The sequence below is a fragment of the Capricornis sumatraensis genome, chromosome X (genome assembly GCF_032405125.1).
Source record: "Capricornis sumatraensis isolate serow.1 chromosome X, serow.2, whole genome shotgun sequence".
Taxonomy (NCBI): domain Eukaryota; kingdom Metazoa; phylum Chordata; class Mammalia; order Artiodactyla; family Bovidae; genus Capricornis; species Capricornis sumatraensis.
The window spans coordinates 22,741,503-22,757,543 of record NC_091092.1 but is presented as its reverse complement, the minus strand read 5'-3'; the positions used below and the strand labels follow the sequence as shown (position 1 = coordinate 22,757,543).

The 16,041-nt window shown below is 37.2% G+C and overlaps 1 non-coding gene across 1 annotated transcript; it reads left to right on the top strand.

The window, feature by feature from the left end:
• Positions 1 to 15,691: 15,691 nt before the first annotated feature.
• LOC138072125 (U6 spliceosomal RNA) lies at positions 15,692 to 15,795 on the top strand. The gene has a single exon (XR_011144272.1). It is a non-coding gene; the product is annotated as a U6 spliceosomal RNA (small nuclear RNA).
• Positions 15,796 to 16,041: the final 246 nt, after the last annotated feature.

Genomic DNA, 16,041 nt, shown 5'->3' with positions numbered 1-16,041 from the left:
ATTTTCTATGTTTCCAAACTAGGTATAGGAAGCTCCTTGAGGGCAGTGATGCCACCTTATTGAGCTTCCTGTCCCTAGTTTCTAAGTCCCAGGTACATAATAGAGCAAATAAATGTGTGATAAAAGATGAAGAAGAGGCTGAATTGTCTGCCAGAGCTTTTACTAGATTGTGAGAATCAACTAAACTTTCAAATTTGCATATTCCCCAGTTCCCACTATACCACAAAATCTAAGGGAAGGCCACTTCCTTTGTATTTGCAGTGCTGACACAGTACCTGGTTCAACAGATGTCAGTTGAGTTTATGTAGGCAAAATTGTTTTTAGGGTTCTTTCATGCATTCTTTTCTGTTATTTGAGTAACTCTTCCCCCACTTCATAAGATCCCTACAATATCTGCCCTTCCTTGTGTGCTCTCAGTCTCTGCTTTCTTCCCTAAGTACTAAAGGATAAGTTTGTGTTAGACAAACTCATCTCTGCTAATGTGTTATTAGGTAACTCCTTGCCATCCTTCCCAAGCAGTAAATGCCTTGGTGAATGGTGGTATATCCAGCCTCAAGACAACCTGTTTTGAAGAGATAGGGGAGGAGAGATTTGGATGCATAATCCTTAAAATATCTTTCAAATTACATTGTATACAATGACTACACTTTGTGTTAATTGGCATGTCTAGCCATGGGCAGAGCTGTGATAAATTAGATATAGTGCATCAACCTCTGAAATCTCTCAGGTTTTTTTTTTTTAATTAAAGATTTTTTTTTTAGTGTAGACCATTTTTTAAGTCTTTAATTGAATTTGTTACAATAGTTTCTGTTTTATGCTTCAATTATTTTGGCCATGAGGCATAAATGATCTTAGCTCCCCTGCCAGGGATCAAACCTGCACCTCCTACATTGGACCACATAGAAGTCCCCAAATCTCTCAGTTTTGAACCTGTTCTTTTAAACATGGAGAATTAAACTCACCAAATCTAATTCCCCACTATGAGTTGGGAATGTTCAAGTAGTGACTTCTTATGGGGCTGGGATAAAAAGTTTGGCTCTAACTCCCTTCCAGGTTACCTGAAGTGACCCCTGCTTTGTTTTCATTTGCCCAGCAACCAATTAAGACCATTTTCCATGCTGATTTTCATATGAAGAATTTTGGCCTCTAGGTGGGTATTCACCTAGCAAGTAGTTTACCAAAATTATCACTGTCCCATCAGTCTATCAAGTGTGATACATACAAAATTCATATGGATGCCTAAGATTCTTTGGTATTTTCTCCTGAGAAGTTGATCTTTGATGGGTTGGGTCAAGTACCCCGCCTGTGTCATCTTCCTTTTCAGTCTTTTAATTACCAAAATTAACCCCTACCCAACCATCCAACTGTTAAGGATGGAATATGACATTTCTCTTATAATTACAACTTAAATATCTTGAAGGAGTCTTTTCTGTTAAAAAAAAATCTTATAAGTATTTATAATGTTATGTTGGTCAATTTGGGTAGTGGATTATACAAGAAATGTTTTGGTCTAAGAGTTCTAAATTAGAATATAGTTAAACAAGGAATGTTAGTAAAAATTTTCTTTTTCTTTATCCTGATAATCGTTTTATCTTCCTTCAGACATCTGTTCCCAGAGACTGTTGCCTTGAGTCCATATCCCTCTCTTTCAGTTAGGGAGACAGATAAGCAGTTGTCTTGAGAATATAAGGTCATTGGCATTCCATAAATGGATTCCAGTGCCTGCTACAGAAACAAGTGGTGAATGTTCTCTGTCACTTGCAAACTATAAATTAATTAAGTTGACAACTTTTCCTTCTTTATGTTATGCTTTCAGAAGGACGTTTGAAATACCATTTGTTGCATTTTCTGATTTAAAAAGTAACATATGGTCATTGTAGAGAATTGATAGTACAAAGTACTAAGAAGAGAGCAAAAATCTCAATACCCAGATATAACGGCTGTTAGCATTTTGATGTAGTTACTTACATATTTTTAAAGTGCATATAAACTATTTTTTAAAAAATTCAGATTATATTATACATACAATGCTATGTCTTGGCTCTTCAAAGTATCCTTATATTTGAAATATTTTCAAGTGCTGTTAAGTATTTGAAAACACCCGTCTAAATAGTTATATTACATTCTGTCATATGAATATACCATGGGTTGTTTATTAAAAATCACATACTTTTATTGTTGGCATTCAGTTTGATTCCAATTTTTCCATCTTAAAAATAATTCTGTAATCTTTGTTTGAATTTCCGATCATCTCATTAGGCTAGAATCCTACAAAGGAACTTAGTGGGTCTAAGTATGTAATTTTTTTTCCCAAAAAACATACATGATAAGAACTTAAAAAATATCTTAAAGAAAGGTTGTATCAATTTACCCAGCCACCAACAGTTTAAATGTGCCTGTCCTTTACACTGAACTGTCTCCCAAATAATCATTTAAAAGTTCCTAATTTGATTGACAAAAAAAAGTATTTTAAAATATTGAACACCTGTAAAAGAAATCTAGCCATTAGGTTCATGAACTTGCCTCATGTGTTTTTATCTCTTTTCTTGTGTTTTACACATTTTCCTTTTTGATTTTTGTGGGCTATTTAGTATTTCAAATCTATCATCCCTTTTTAATGTTTGTTGCAAATATTTTTCCAAGTTTGTGGCTTGTGTTTTAGGTTTTCTTATTTAGTAATGGCTTTTGAGCTTTAAGTTTTTCCATTTTTGTGTAGTCCAAATCTATTGATTTTTCCATTTGTGATTTGTTCCATTGCTTATATGCTTAAAAATTGCATTCTTATTCAGTAAAGTTTTCTGTTAGTTTTAATTAATCAGACATAATTTTGAAGGCAATGGATCTGTTCTACATTACTGCAGATATAGCTGTAGCTATACTTTGTTCATTTTAAATATTTTATAGACAGATTTGGAAGTGTTAGTTACAAAAGTTGGAGCAGCTGTAATTCCTTTTAAACAGGACCATGTATAGATGGAGTGATTCTTTAGAAGGCTTTTGAAAAAACGACTTGAAATGTTGACATTTTATTGCAGTGAACAACTATGTTGATTGAATGTTCCACATTATTCACGTCACATTGTGTAAGAGCTCTGTAACTCAAGGCAACACAACACTCAAACTCAAGCATCCCCAGCAGTTTTCACTTTGAGGATTGTCTGCCTGTAGCCTTATTTCAGAATAGTTAAAACAGCATTTCTCAAAGGGTGGTCTCTGACTCCCTTCCATCACAATCACTTAGACTAATTGTTAAAATGGTGATTCCTCCATCCTCCCTTCACACATACTAAATCACATCCCCTGGGTTTGGGGCCTCAGAAGCCACATTTTAACAGGCATCCCAGAAAATTTGAGAATCTCTGGGCTAGAGAGGAAAATGAGTTTAAGAAGTGGACCCACAGACACAAAATAAAAAAGCAAATGTTTGAGAACTTGAGGTCAAAGATAGATCTGAAACAAGTGTATCAGCCAGTGGACAGAAAGGATAGTCAGAATGCAACAGGGCAGAGATTGAAGAGCACTGGTCAGAAAATCAGAAAAAGGAGCTCTGCTACTTTATATTCTTGTGACCCAGGGTAAGTAAAAATTCTTCGGGCTTCTTATTGTTAAAATGGGGGTAAGAAAATGCTTGTACCCAAGCATACAAGACTGTGAGGACTGGGAGAAATAAACAAATGTAACAATGCTTTGTAAAGTTCACAGATTTCATTGTTAATAATAGAATCACAGAAAGTGCTGGTGGTGGTCAGCATCTGTAAGATATGGCACTGGGTACCAGTGAGTCATTGGAGTTATTAGAGTTCAAAGTCCACAAACCCAGTCCTTGGAAGGATTTGAAGCTGGAGGCAAGGGTGTCAGGGTAGAGAGAAGGTAGGACAACATTAGAAGGGCTAAAGTAGAAGAAAGAGCACAAGTTATTTGCAGGCCTATGTGGGAGAAGGAACAAAGTCTCCAGTGGCTCTTTCAGTGGTCATGGTCTCACTGAGCGATGTGAGGCCAGCAAGGTGAGACCGGCCTCACACTGGCCCCACTACCCCATTTAGAATCAGGATTGGGCCAGGGTATGAGGTGAGGCTCACCTGTAAGAGGTGACTAAGTTAAACTGTTCCTTGAATTAGAGGATTGAAGGCTACAGGGGATGAGGGGAAGTGGCAGGAGTCCAAGTATGTACTTCTCTTGTTGTCACAACCTCATGAAATGGGACATAGGCCTTCAGATAGTCTAATTTCCCTTTGGATTTCTCTCCTCTGAAGGATTTCATTCACCTTTATTTATTGTGAAATTAAATACATTCCATTGTTATTAATATTGAAACCTCAGGGTAACAGATAGAATGTATATGTGTGCGCTCAGTCGCTTCAGTCGTGTCTGACTCTTTATGACCCCATGGACCATAGCCCACCACACTTATCTGTCCGTGGGATTCTCCAGGCAAGAATACTGGAGAGGGTAGCCATTTCCTTCTCCAGGGGATCTTCCTAACTCAGGGACTGAACTCGAGTTTCCTGTATCTCCTGCATTGGCAGGAAGATTCTTTACCTCCTGAGCCGTCGGGAAGCACAACAAATAGAATATATAGCAGTAAATATATAGTTATTTAAACCAGGCCCATGCAAACTCTGTTCATTAAGTGTAGTGGAAAGAGCATGGGCTTCCATGTGTCAGGAACCATCTGAATTACCCCTGAGCTGGAATTCTCTCTCAATTTCTTCCTATCTGTGTGATCTTGAATATGACTGTATATGAGCCACTATCTATAGAATCTGGCAAATGGAGATAAAAAATGTCTACCTGAATAGTTAGTGGAGGATTAAATCAGATCACCTAGCAAAAGAAACTGGTACAATGACTGGTATCCTTAACTGATTAATCAAATTTCAATAATTATCTGATTTTCTAATAGAGGGCCTAGCCATATTCCTTTACCCCGATCCTATGGGGTCCACAATCTCCTCCTCAACTTTAGCCATTTTTGCTTGATCCATCTCTTTCTCTTTTATGTTTTCTCCCTCCAACCTTTATTTCTAAGGAATCAAGATTCATGTGTTCTGGAATCTAGGACCACTTCTCTCTAGATGAAAAATTCTCTCCTTAGCTTCCTGAATATTGAATACATTCCCTTGGTTTTTGACTCAGAGAAGGTTTTCTAAATTAGCTTTCTACCTTTTTCATGGCCACTTTCTTATTTTGCATGATTTATCCTGTTATTATATCAAAGATTTTTAAAAAAATCTTCTCTCTACTTGTTCCAGAGTAACTTTTCTAGCCCTTCAGTGTTTGTCATCCTTTTCTGGCCACATTCAAGCCTTCCTACAAAGATGCAAAACACACTGACCTAAAACCCACTTAATTATGGATGAGATCCCAACCAGTCTGGAGCTTTCACCACTTGGCTTAGAGGATGATAAGAGGCCTGTATTAAGACTCTAGGCTACCCTGTACTCACAGTCAATACTAACTTCAGCTAAACCTCTCCACTTATCCACAAGGGCCCAGGAATCTAGTTACTGAGAATTACTTATATTTTAGACTTTGTCAGTGAGGAAAATGCCAAAATCTTTCTCCTCTTCCTTTCTGCATCCAAGTACTTTTGGATAACAGAACTGCAAAGTCTTTTATTGTGAGTGAAGAAAAGGGAAGAAAGTCCTTTCTATTTGCTTGGAAGTCCCACACATCTGGCTATGATCATTATATAGCTGTAGTTAGTACAAAATAGAAACAGTCCACACATTCATTCATTTAGCAAATATTTATCAAGAATTTACAATATGCAATGTAAAGTTCTGGACAAGGGGATTAGGATGAGTAGACATGGGCCCTGCTGAAATCTCACAGAGTTTTTATTATTGAATAGGGAAGATAAGCCACAAACAACTATAATACACAGCATAAAGGGATAAATGCCATACAAATGAAAGAGAATGTATCTTCAGAGAGGGGAGAGATTCCTCCAGGCTGAAAACCTCATGTGATTAGATTCCCTCAGCGACTGACTAAATGGTAAGACAGTCTCATGAAACCAGCTTCAGCAACAAGACTTAATATATTTCAATTTAATATAAGGAAAAAATGAAATTCAATTATCTCAACAATGAGCATAGTGTCATTGTATGAGGGCAGCCTGTGGGCACCAGAAGACCCTGACAATTGCAGTGCTCTATTTGTAAAGCTTTCTTTCTTTTCCTCAGGTTGTGGAAATAAAATAGAACAGTCTTCAAAAAGAGCAAAGTGGAGAATTTCCAATTTTGTCCTTTAATAAATGGCTTCTTGGCACTGCATAGAATGAAAATAATGATAGCTCTTTTGCCACCAAAGCATAATGACCTTTGTGGCCTTTCTCCTCACTCTGTACCCTGTACTTTACATGGTAAACAGCAATTTGAGTGGTTATATTGTAAAAGATTTTAACCCTCTGTTGCTCAGCAAGTATGAAGCAGACACAGAGCCCATATTGTGCACACTGAGTTAGGACTAATAGCAAAGGGGTGTTTCTGGGTTTTCCCCTTCCCCCAGTTCACTGAAACAGAAAGGGTAGTATTAATAGAGAGCCATTACTGAGAAGGCAGAGGATCCATGGATGGTCAGAAAACTTATAAATCTAAAACATTGAAGTTGACACTGCATGGGAACTTAGAATCTGAATTCTGTAGATGAAATTATTACCATCCTAAATTATTAGAAAAGTAATGGAACAGTTAGATTTCAAATTTTTTGTTTTTACAAAACACAAAACTTATTTTTTCCCCACATAGCAGTGTAAGAACTCTTTGACTATTCTTTTTTTCCCCAAGTCATTTCTGTGAGTGCTAAGTTGCTTCAGTTGTGTCCGACTCTTTGCAACCCCATGGACTGTAGCCAACCAGGCTCCTCTGTCCATGGGATTTTCCAGGCAAGAATACTGGAAGGGATAAATACCATACAATGAAAGGTATCCCAGTACATTTGGGTTGCTGTGCCCTCTTCCAGGGGATCTTCCAGACCCAAGGATCAAACCCATATCTCTTATGTCTCCTGCATTGGCAGACAGTTTTCTACCACTAGCACCACCTGGGAAGCCCCTTTCAGTCATTTCAGTTCAGTTCAGTTGCTCATTCGTGTCTGACTCTTTGTGACCCCATGGACTGCAGCACACCAGGCCTCCCTGTCCATCACCAACTCCCAGAGTTTACTCAAACTCATGTCCATGAGTTTGCCATCCAACAGTCTCATCCTCTGTCATCCCCTTCTCCTCCCGCCTTCAATATTTCCCAGCATCAGGGTCTTTTCAAATGAGTCACCTCTTCACATCAGGTAGCCAAAGTATTGGAGCTTGAGCTTCAGCATCAGTCCTTCCAATGAGTATTCAGGACTGATTTCCTTTAGGATGGACTGGTTGGATCTCCTTGCAGTCCAAGGGACTCTCAAGAGTCTTCTCCAACACCACAGTTCAAAAGCATCAGTTCTTTGGCACTCAGCTTTCTTTATGGTCCAACTCTCACATCCATACATGACTATTGGAAAAACAATAGCTTTGACTAGATAGACCTTTGTCGGCAAAGTAATGCCTCTGTTTTTTAATATGCTGTCTAGGTTGGTCATACCTTTCCTTTTTTTTAATATAGTTTATTTTTTAAATTTAAATTTATTTATTTTAACTGGAGGCTAATTACTTTACAATATTGTATTGGTTTTGCCATACATCAATGCTTGGGGCTGGTCATACCTTTTCTTCCAAGGAGCAAGCGTCTTCTAATTTCATGGCTGCAGTCACCATCTGCAGTGATTTTGGAGCCCCATAAAATAAATTCAGCCACTCTTTCCACTGTTTCCCCATCTATTTGCCATGAAGTGATGGGACCAGATAACATGATCTTAGTTTTCTGAATGTTGAGTTTTAAGCCAACTTTTTCCCTATCCTATTTTACTTTCATCAAGAGGCTCTTTAGCTCTTCTAAATATTAAACCAAGCTTCTCCAAAACTACAAGTTCCTAGGAAAGTGTAGAGAATTATCAAAAGCACTGAATGAATAGTTGATATTCTGTACAGACATTATCGACTCAAGTATGCTATTGAATAACTTTTTTGGATGACATTTTTATTGAGATAGAATTGACTAGAATACCATATTTGTTTCAGGTGTACAATGTAATGATTTAACACTTTATTGTTCATCAAAGAATTGTTGTTTAGTCACTAAGTCGTGTCTGACTCTTGCAACCCCATGGACTGTAGCCCACCAGGCTCCTCTAACCATGGGATCTCCCAGGCAAGAATACTGAAGTGCATTGCTATTTCATTCTCTAAGGGATCTCCCCCACCCCCACAGATTAACCCCCCATCTCTTGCATTGCCCTCTTGAAAGAATGCTTAATTATAAAACCTGACTCTGAATTTTAAATGCCATAGATGTGATAGAATAGCACCTTAATAGGGTTGCCAGATTTAGTAAATAAAATTAAAGGATGCCCAGTTAAACTTGAATTTGAGATACCAAAATAACTTTTTAGTATTATTATGACCCACACCATACTTGGCAACTCTAACGTTATTTAGAGGGTGTTGCTTGATTATATAATATTCCAGTGGGCTGGTTAATTTTTAGGAGGCCTGTTTGCTTTTAGTCTCTGGGTTTTCATCTTTCCCTGTTTCTGCATGTCTGCTCAGCATACAAAATTTATTTGAATGAATGGAAAGATCTCCAGTGAAAAAGACTGTTCATTTCATAAATGAATTATTTTAAAGCCCTGCATCCCTCTGGAAAAAAAAAAATGAACCAAAAGCCCTTTTTTTGTGCCATGCCAGTTGCTCTTCACTTGCTGATCTGGGTTGAATCATCTAGATAAGTGTCTTAATTATAAGTGCCTCATTCTACACTTCTTAGTATAAAGGCTCAACCAGAATGAGGTGGGGGCGAGGCAGGGGAGGGAGGAGGCTAGCAGCTGGGTCAAAAAAAGTAGGAATATATTAAATTGAGAATTTGGAATGCACCCAAAATGAATATGTAGTGAGCCAAAATGTACACCTCATTTGGAGTTTTCTTTTATTTTAAAGCATCTCACCTCCTCAACTAAAATTCAGCAAGTTTACCTGTGCTAATCATTTCAATGAGCATTTAATTCACACTTCCATCAGAAGGTTTAAAAATGTCTGAAAAGTTGATGGTTCTGCATTTTGTTCTGAATAATTTTGCAAGGGAAAATACACTCTTCACATTTTAATACCTTGATGTTGGCATCTGGCATTACTTCTTATCCCCTCCCCTCAAAAAAAAGATTAGTTCCCTCTCCACATCAGGCTAGCTCCGAAGACAGATTCTAAATATGATAAAATAGTACAAAGGAATCTCAGTAACATGGGCTGTTAACTAAGTTTATAACAATTTTCAGAGGGGCATCAAATTATGCAAATCAAAACTTATAAGAAAAGAAATATTAGAGATTTTCAGTTGTTTCTTTATTGTGTCATAAGAAAACCTTTTAATGAAACCTGAGACAGCTTATCAATGTTTCAACTCTGTTATGACATAATCTTCATAATGAAATAACCTTAAATATAATATTCAAAGTTTAAATTGTTGCTTTTCAAACATTTCTTATAAATCTTTATTCTTTTAATTTTAAAATGAGTTACATACTCCTGTCTTTTGTTTATATAATTTGTTAAAACACACAATTTTGTATATTATACTTGAAACCCCATGAGTTATTGAGCTATGTAGGTAATATTATTTTATTTTACTGATGAAAAATATTGAGGTTTAGAGAGAGTAGGTGATATTCAAAAGCACACACAGTGATAAGTACGTCAGTTGCTTCTAGAAATGAGTTAGGACTCTATTTAGGCAGTTTTGCATATACTATCTGCCCTCTCAGGAATTTTTAAATCAAAAAATATTGGTGTGCTTTTGTTTATGATGATTATTAAATCTTTTGCTCGACCCCCAAAACACTATACGGGCTTAAAAAGATATCATGTCCTCAAGATGCTGACATAAGCAAAAGCATACTTTCAGATAGAGCTTCAGTGTTGACTAATATACATTTTTCTGTATGTGACTTTGTACCATATACATTATACAGTATGTCTTTTGTCCAAGGGAGCTTCACTTATAATAACTAAATTTAAATATATGCCTATATGCAGATAAAAAGATATTTTAAGGATAATTTAAAATTTCCCACACTATGAAATATATATATCTGACAATAATACCAGCATTTAAATAAGTATGTACTATAAAACCACAGTAACTAAGATTCTAATAACACAAAATACATGATAAGTTAGTTATAGGTTAGCCATAAGTATATCTTTTCACTATTATTTTAAAAAAAATTTGCCAAGCGAATTAAATCAGGTCCATAATCTTTAACACATGTATTCTGAGAATCTTTTGAGCATGTACACATATATGCACACACACATATACATAAATTATATATTAATATACTGACCATAAAATATTCTTTTTAATAAAAAATGTCTTGACAGAGCTTTGTAATGAAAACTTGATTAGCTTAATTTAACTTAATGTACATTCTCAAACATAAGAACCTCATATTTTAACACACTGGAAGCTCTAACCAGAACAATTAAGCAATAAAAAGAAACAAAAGGCTTCCAGATCAGAAAGAAAGAAGTAAAGGTATCTTTATTTGCAAGTGAAGTGATCATATATATAGAAAATCCCCAAGAAGTTATAGCTAATACGTGAATTCAGCAAATTTACAGGATATAAGATCAACATGCCAAAGATAGTTGTACTTCTATATACTAGCAATAAACAATTCAAAAAGGGAATTGAGAAAACAATTCCACTTATAACAGCATCAAAATGAGTAAAATACTTAGGAATAAATTTAACGAAGGAAGTGAAAGACTTATACATATAAAACTACAAAATACTTTTGAAAGAAAACAAAGAGCTATAAATAAGTGAAAAGAGAGACTATGTTCATAGTTTGGAACACAATATTGTTAAGATGGCAGTTATCCGCAAACTGATTTACAGATTCCATGCAATTCCTACCAAAATGTCAATGGCCTTTTCCCAGAAATGTAAAACCAGTTTTCAGATTCATATGAACTGGCAGGGGGTCCTAAATAGTCAAAGCAATCTTAAAAAAGAACAATGTTGAAAGACTTACACTTCCAGATTTTAAGTGCAAAGCTACATGACCAGTGCATTCTCTTGGCAAAACTTTATTAGTCTTTGCCCTGCTTCATTCCATATTCCAAGGCCAAATTTGCATGTTACTCCAGGTGTTTCTTGATTTCCTAACTTTTGCATTCCAGTCCCCTATAATGAAAAGGACATCTTTTTTGGGTATTAGTTCTAAAAGGTCTTGTAGGTCTTCATAGAACCATTCAACTTCAGCTTCTTCAGCATTACTGGTTGGGATATAGACTTGGATTACCATGATATTGAATGGTTTGCCTTGGAAATGAACAGAGATCATTCTGTCGTTTTTGAGATTGCATCCAAGTACTGCATTTCGGACTCTTTTGTTGACCGTGATGGCTACTCCATTTCTTCTAAGGGATTCATGCCCAGAGTAGTAGATATAATGGTCATCTGAGTTAAATTCACCCATTCCAATCCATTTTAGTTCACTGATTCCTAGAATGTCAACGTTCACTCTTGCCATCTCGTTTGACCACTTCCAATTTGCCTTGATTCATGGACCTGACATTCCAGGTTCCTATGCAATATTGCTGCTTACAGCATCGGACTTTGCTTCCATCACTAGTCACATCCACAGCTGGGTATTATTTTTGCTTTGGCTACATCCCTTCATTCTTTCTGGAGTTATTTCTCCACGGATCTCCAGTAGCATATTGGACACCTCCCAGGCTGGGGAGTTCCTCTTTAAGTATCCTATCATTTTCCCTTTTCATACTGTTCATGGGGTTCTCAAGGCAAGAATACTGAAATGGTTTGCCATTCCCTTCTCCAGTGGACAACATTCTGTCAGAATTCCCTCTTCCAACAACACAAGAGAAGACTCTACACGTGGACATCACCAGATGGTCAACACCGTAATCAGACTGATTATATTCTTTGCAGCCAAAGATGGAGAAGCTCTATACAGTCAGCAAAAACAAGACTGGGAGCTGACTGTGGCTCAGATAATGAACTCCTTATTGCCAAATTCAGACTTAAATTGAAGAAAGTAGGGAAAACCACTAGACCATTCAGGTATGACCTAAATCAAATCCCTTATGATTATACAGTGGAAGTGAGAAATAGATTTAAGGAACTAGATCTGATAGACAGAGTGCCTGATGAACTATGGACTGAGGTTCATGGCATTGTACAGGAGACAGGGATCAAGACCATCCCCATGGAGAAGAAATGCAAAAAAGCAAAATGGCTGTCTGAGGAGGCCTTACAAATAGCTGTGAAGAGAAGCAAAAGCAAAGGAGAAAAGGAAAGATACAAGCATCCGAATGCAGAGTTCCAAAGAATAGCAAGAAGAGATAAGAAAGCCTTCCTCAGCTATCAATGCAAAGAAATAGAGGAAAACAACAGAATGGGAAAGACTAGAGATCTTCTCAAGAAAATTAGAGACACCAAGGGAACATTTCATGCAAAGATGGGCTCCATAAAGGACAGAAATGGTCTGGACCTAACAGAAGAAGAAGATATTAAGAAGAGGTGGCAAGAATACACAGAAGAACTGTACCAAAAAGATCTCCACAACCAAGATAATCACGATGGTGTGATCACTCACCTAGAGCCAGACATGCAGGAATGTGAAGTCAAGTGGGCCTTAGAAAGCATCACTACGAACAAAGCTAGTGCAGGTGATGGAATTCCAGTGGAGCTATTTCAAATCCTGAAAGATAATGCTGTGAAAGTGCTGCACTCAATATGCCAGCAAATTTGGAAAACTCAGCAGTGGCCACAGGACTGGAAAAGGTCAGTTTTCATTCCAATCCCAAAGAAAAGCAATGCCAAAGAATGCTCAAACTACCACACAATTGCACTCATCTCACACACTAGCAAAGTAATACTCAAAATTTTCCAAGCCAGGCTTCAGCAATACGTGAACCGTGAACTTCCAGATGTTCAAGCTGGTTTTAGAAAAGGCAGAGGCACAAGAGATCAAATTGCCAACATCCACTGGATCATGGAAAAAGCAAGAGAGTTCCAGAAAAACATCTATTTCTGCTTTATTGACTATGCCAAAGCCTTTGACTGTGTGGATCACAATAAACTGTGGAAAATTCTGAAAGAGATGGGAATACCAGACCACCTGACCTGCTTCTTTAGAAACCTATATACAGGTCAGGAAGCAACAGTTAGAACTGGACATGGAACAACAGACTGGTTCCAAAGAGGGAAAGGAGTGTGTCAAGGCTGTATATTGTCACCCTGCTTATTTAACTTATATGCAGAGTACATCATGAGAAACGCTGAGCTGGATGAAGCACAAGCTGGAATCAAGATTGCTGGGAGAAATCTCAATAACCTCAGATATGCAGATGATACCACCCTTATGGCAGAAAGTAAAGAAGAACTAAAGAGCCTCTTGGTGAAAGTGAAAGAGGAGAGTGAAAAAGTTGGCTTAAAGCTCAACATTCAGAAAATGAAGATCATGGCATCTCGTCCCATCTCTTCATGTGAAATAGATGGGAAATGAGTGGAAACAGTGTCAGACTTTATTTTTCTGGGCTCCAAAATAATTGCAGATGGTGACTGCAGCCATGAAATTAAAAGATGCCTACTCCTTTGAAGTAAAGCTATGACCAACCTAGATAGCATATTAAAAAGCAGAGACATTACTTTGCCAACAAAGGTCCGTCTAGTCAAGGCTATGGTTTTTCCAATAGCCATGTATGGATGTGAGATTTGGACTGTGAAAAAAGCTTAGCGCCAAAGAATTGATGCTTTTGAACTGTGGTTTTGGAGAAGACTCTTGAGAATCCCTTTGACTGCAAGGAGATCCAACCAGTCCAATCTGACGGAGATCATCCCTTGGTGTTCTTTGGAAGGAATGATGCTAAAGCTGAAACTCCAATACTCTGGCCACCTCATGCGAAGAGTTGACTCATTGGAAAAGACTGTAATGCTGGGAGGGATTGAGGGCAAGAGGAAAGGGGGACGACAGAGGATGAGATGGCTGGACGGCATCACCAACTCGATGGACGTGAGTTTGAGTGAACTCAGGGAGTTGGTGATGGACAGGGAGGCCCGGTGTTCTGCAGTTCATGAGGTGCAACGAGTCGGACATGACTGAGCAACTGAACTGAACTGAACTGACAAAGCTACATTAGTTGAAAGACGTAAGAGTAGACATATCGACATATAGATAGTGGAATAGAAAACAGAGTTCAGAAATAAAACCTCACATTTATGATCAACTGATTTTTCCCCAAGAACATTCAATAAGGAAAGAATAGTCATTTGAACATATGGTTCTGGGGCAACTAGATATCCACAGGTAAAAGAATGAAACTGGACCCTTACTTCACCTAAAGTGGATCAAAGACCTATACGTAAAAGATAGGACTATAGAACTTTTAGAAGAAAACAAATAAGCCAAGTCTTTGTGAGTTTGGATTTGGCAATGGCTTCTTAAATATGACACCAAAGGCACACAAAAAAAAATTGTAAATTGGACTTCATCAAAACTAAAATTGTTTTTCCATCCAAGAACATTATTAAGAGAGTAAAAAGTCAAGCCATAGAATGGGAGACAATACTTGCAATCATTCCTGATAAGGGTCCAGTATTCAGAAATTTTTGAGATCTCTTATAATTCTACAACAAAAAGTTTATTTCTTATAAAACTCTCAGAACACTAGAAATAGAAACTTTCTCAATTTGAAAGCATTCTCATCCATGAAAACTCTGCAGATATAATCACACTTAATGGTTCAGGAACAAGAGGAGGTTTGCTCTTCCCACTTCTATTCAACATTATACTGGATGTTCTAATAAGTATAACAAGCTGAGACATAAAGGGCATTTGAATTGGGAGGAAAGAAGTAAGACTGTCTTTGTTCACACATAACATGATCATTTATATAGAAGATATTAAATCTACAAAAAAAGCTACTAGATATAAAAAATGCATTAACAACATTGCAGGATACAAGGTAATAGAAACATCAATGTTTTTTCTATACACTGCTGCTGCTGCTAAGTCACTTCAGTCATGTCCAACTCTGTGTGACCCCATAGACGGCAGCCCACCAGGCTCCCCTGTCCCTGGGATTCTCCAGGCAAGAACACTGGAGTGGGTTGCCATTTCCTTCTCCAATGCATGAAAGTGAAAAGTGAAAGTGAAGTCGCTCAGTAGTATCCGACTCTTAGAGACCCCATGGACTGCAGCCTACCAGGCTCCTCCGTCCATGGGATTTTCCAGGCAAGAGTACTGGAGTGGGGTGCCATTGCCTTCTCCTTTCTAGTAACTAACAATTGGAAATTGTATTTAAATAAAACAATACCATTGACAAGAGCATAAAAAGACATGAAATACATAGGTGTAAATCTAACAAAAGATTCTAAAGACTAGTATACTGAAAACTACAAAACAAAATTAAAGCAATTATAAATAAATAGATATATGGTGTTTATTGACCAGAAGACTCATTTTGTCATTTGTCAATTTTCTCCAAATTGATGTTTAAGATCCATATGTTATATTCAAGTTCATCTGGAAAGACAAAGGACTAGCTAAAACAACTTTGAAAAAAAGTGCAGTGCTCGCTTCGGCAGCACATATACTAAAATTGGAACGATACAGAGATTAGCATGGCCCCTGAGCAAGGATGACACGCAAATTCGTGAAGCGTTCCATATTTTTTCTGGAAATAAAAGCAAAAATAAACAAATGGGATCTAATTAAAATTAAAAGCTTCTGCACAACAAAGGAAAATATGAGCAAGGTTAAAAGACAGCCTTCTGAATGGGAGAAAATAATAGCAAATGAAGCAACTGACAAACAACTAATCTCAAAAATATACAAGCAACTTATGCAGCTCAATTCCAGAAAAATAAACGACCCAATCAAAAAATGGGCCAAAGAACTAAATAGACATTTCTCCAAAGA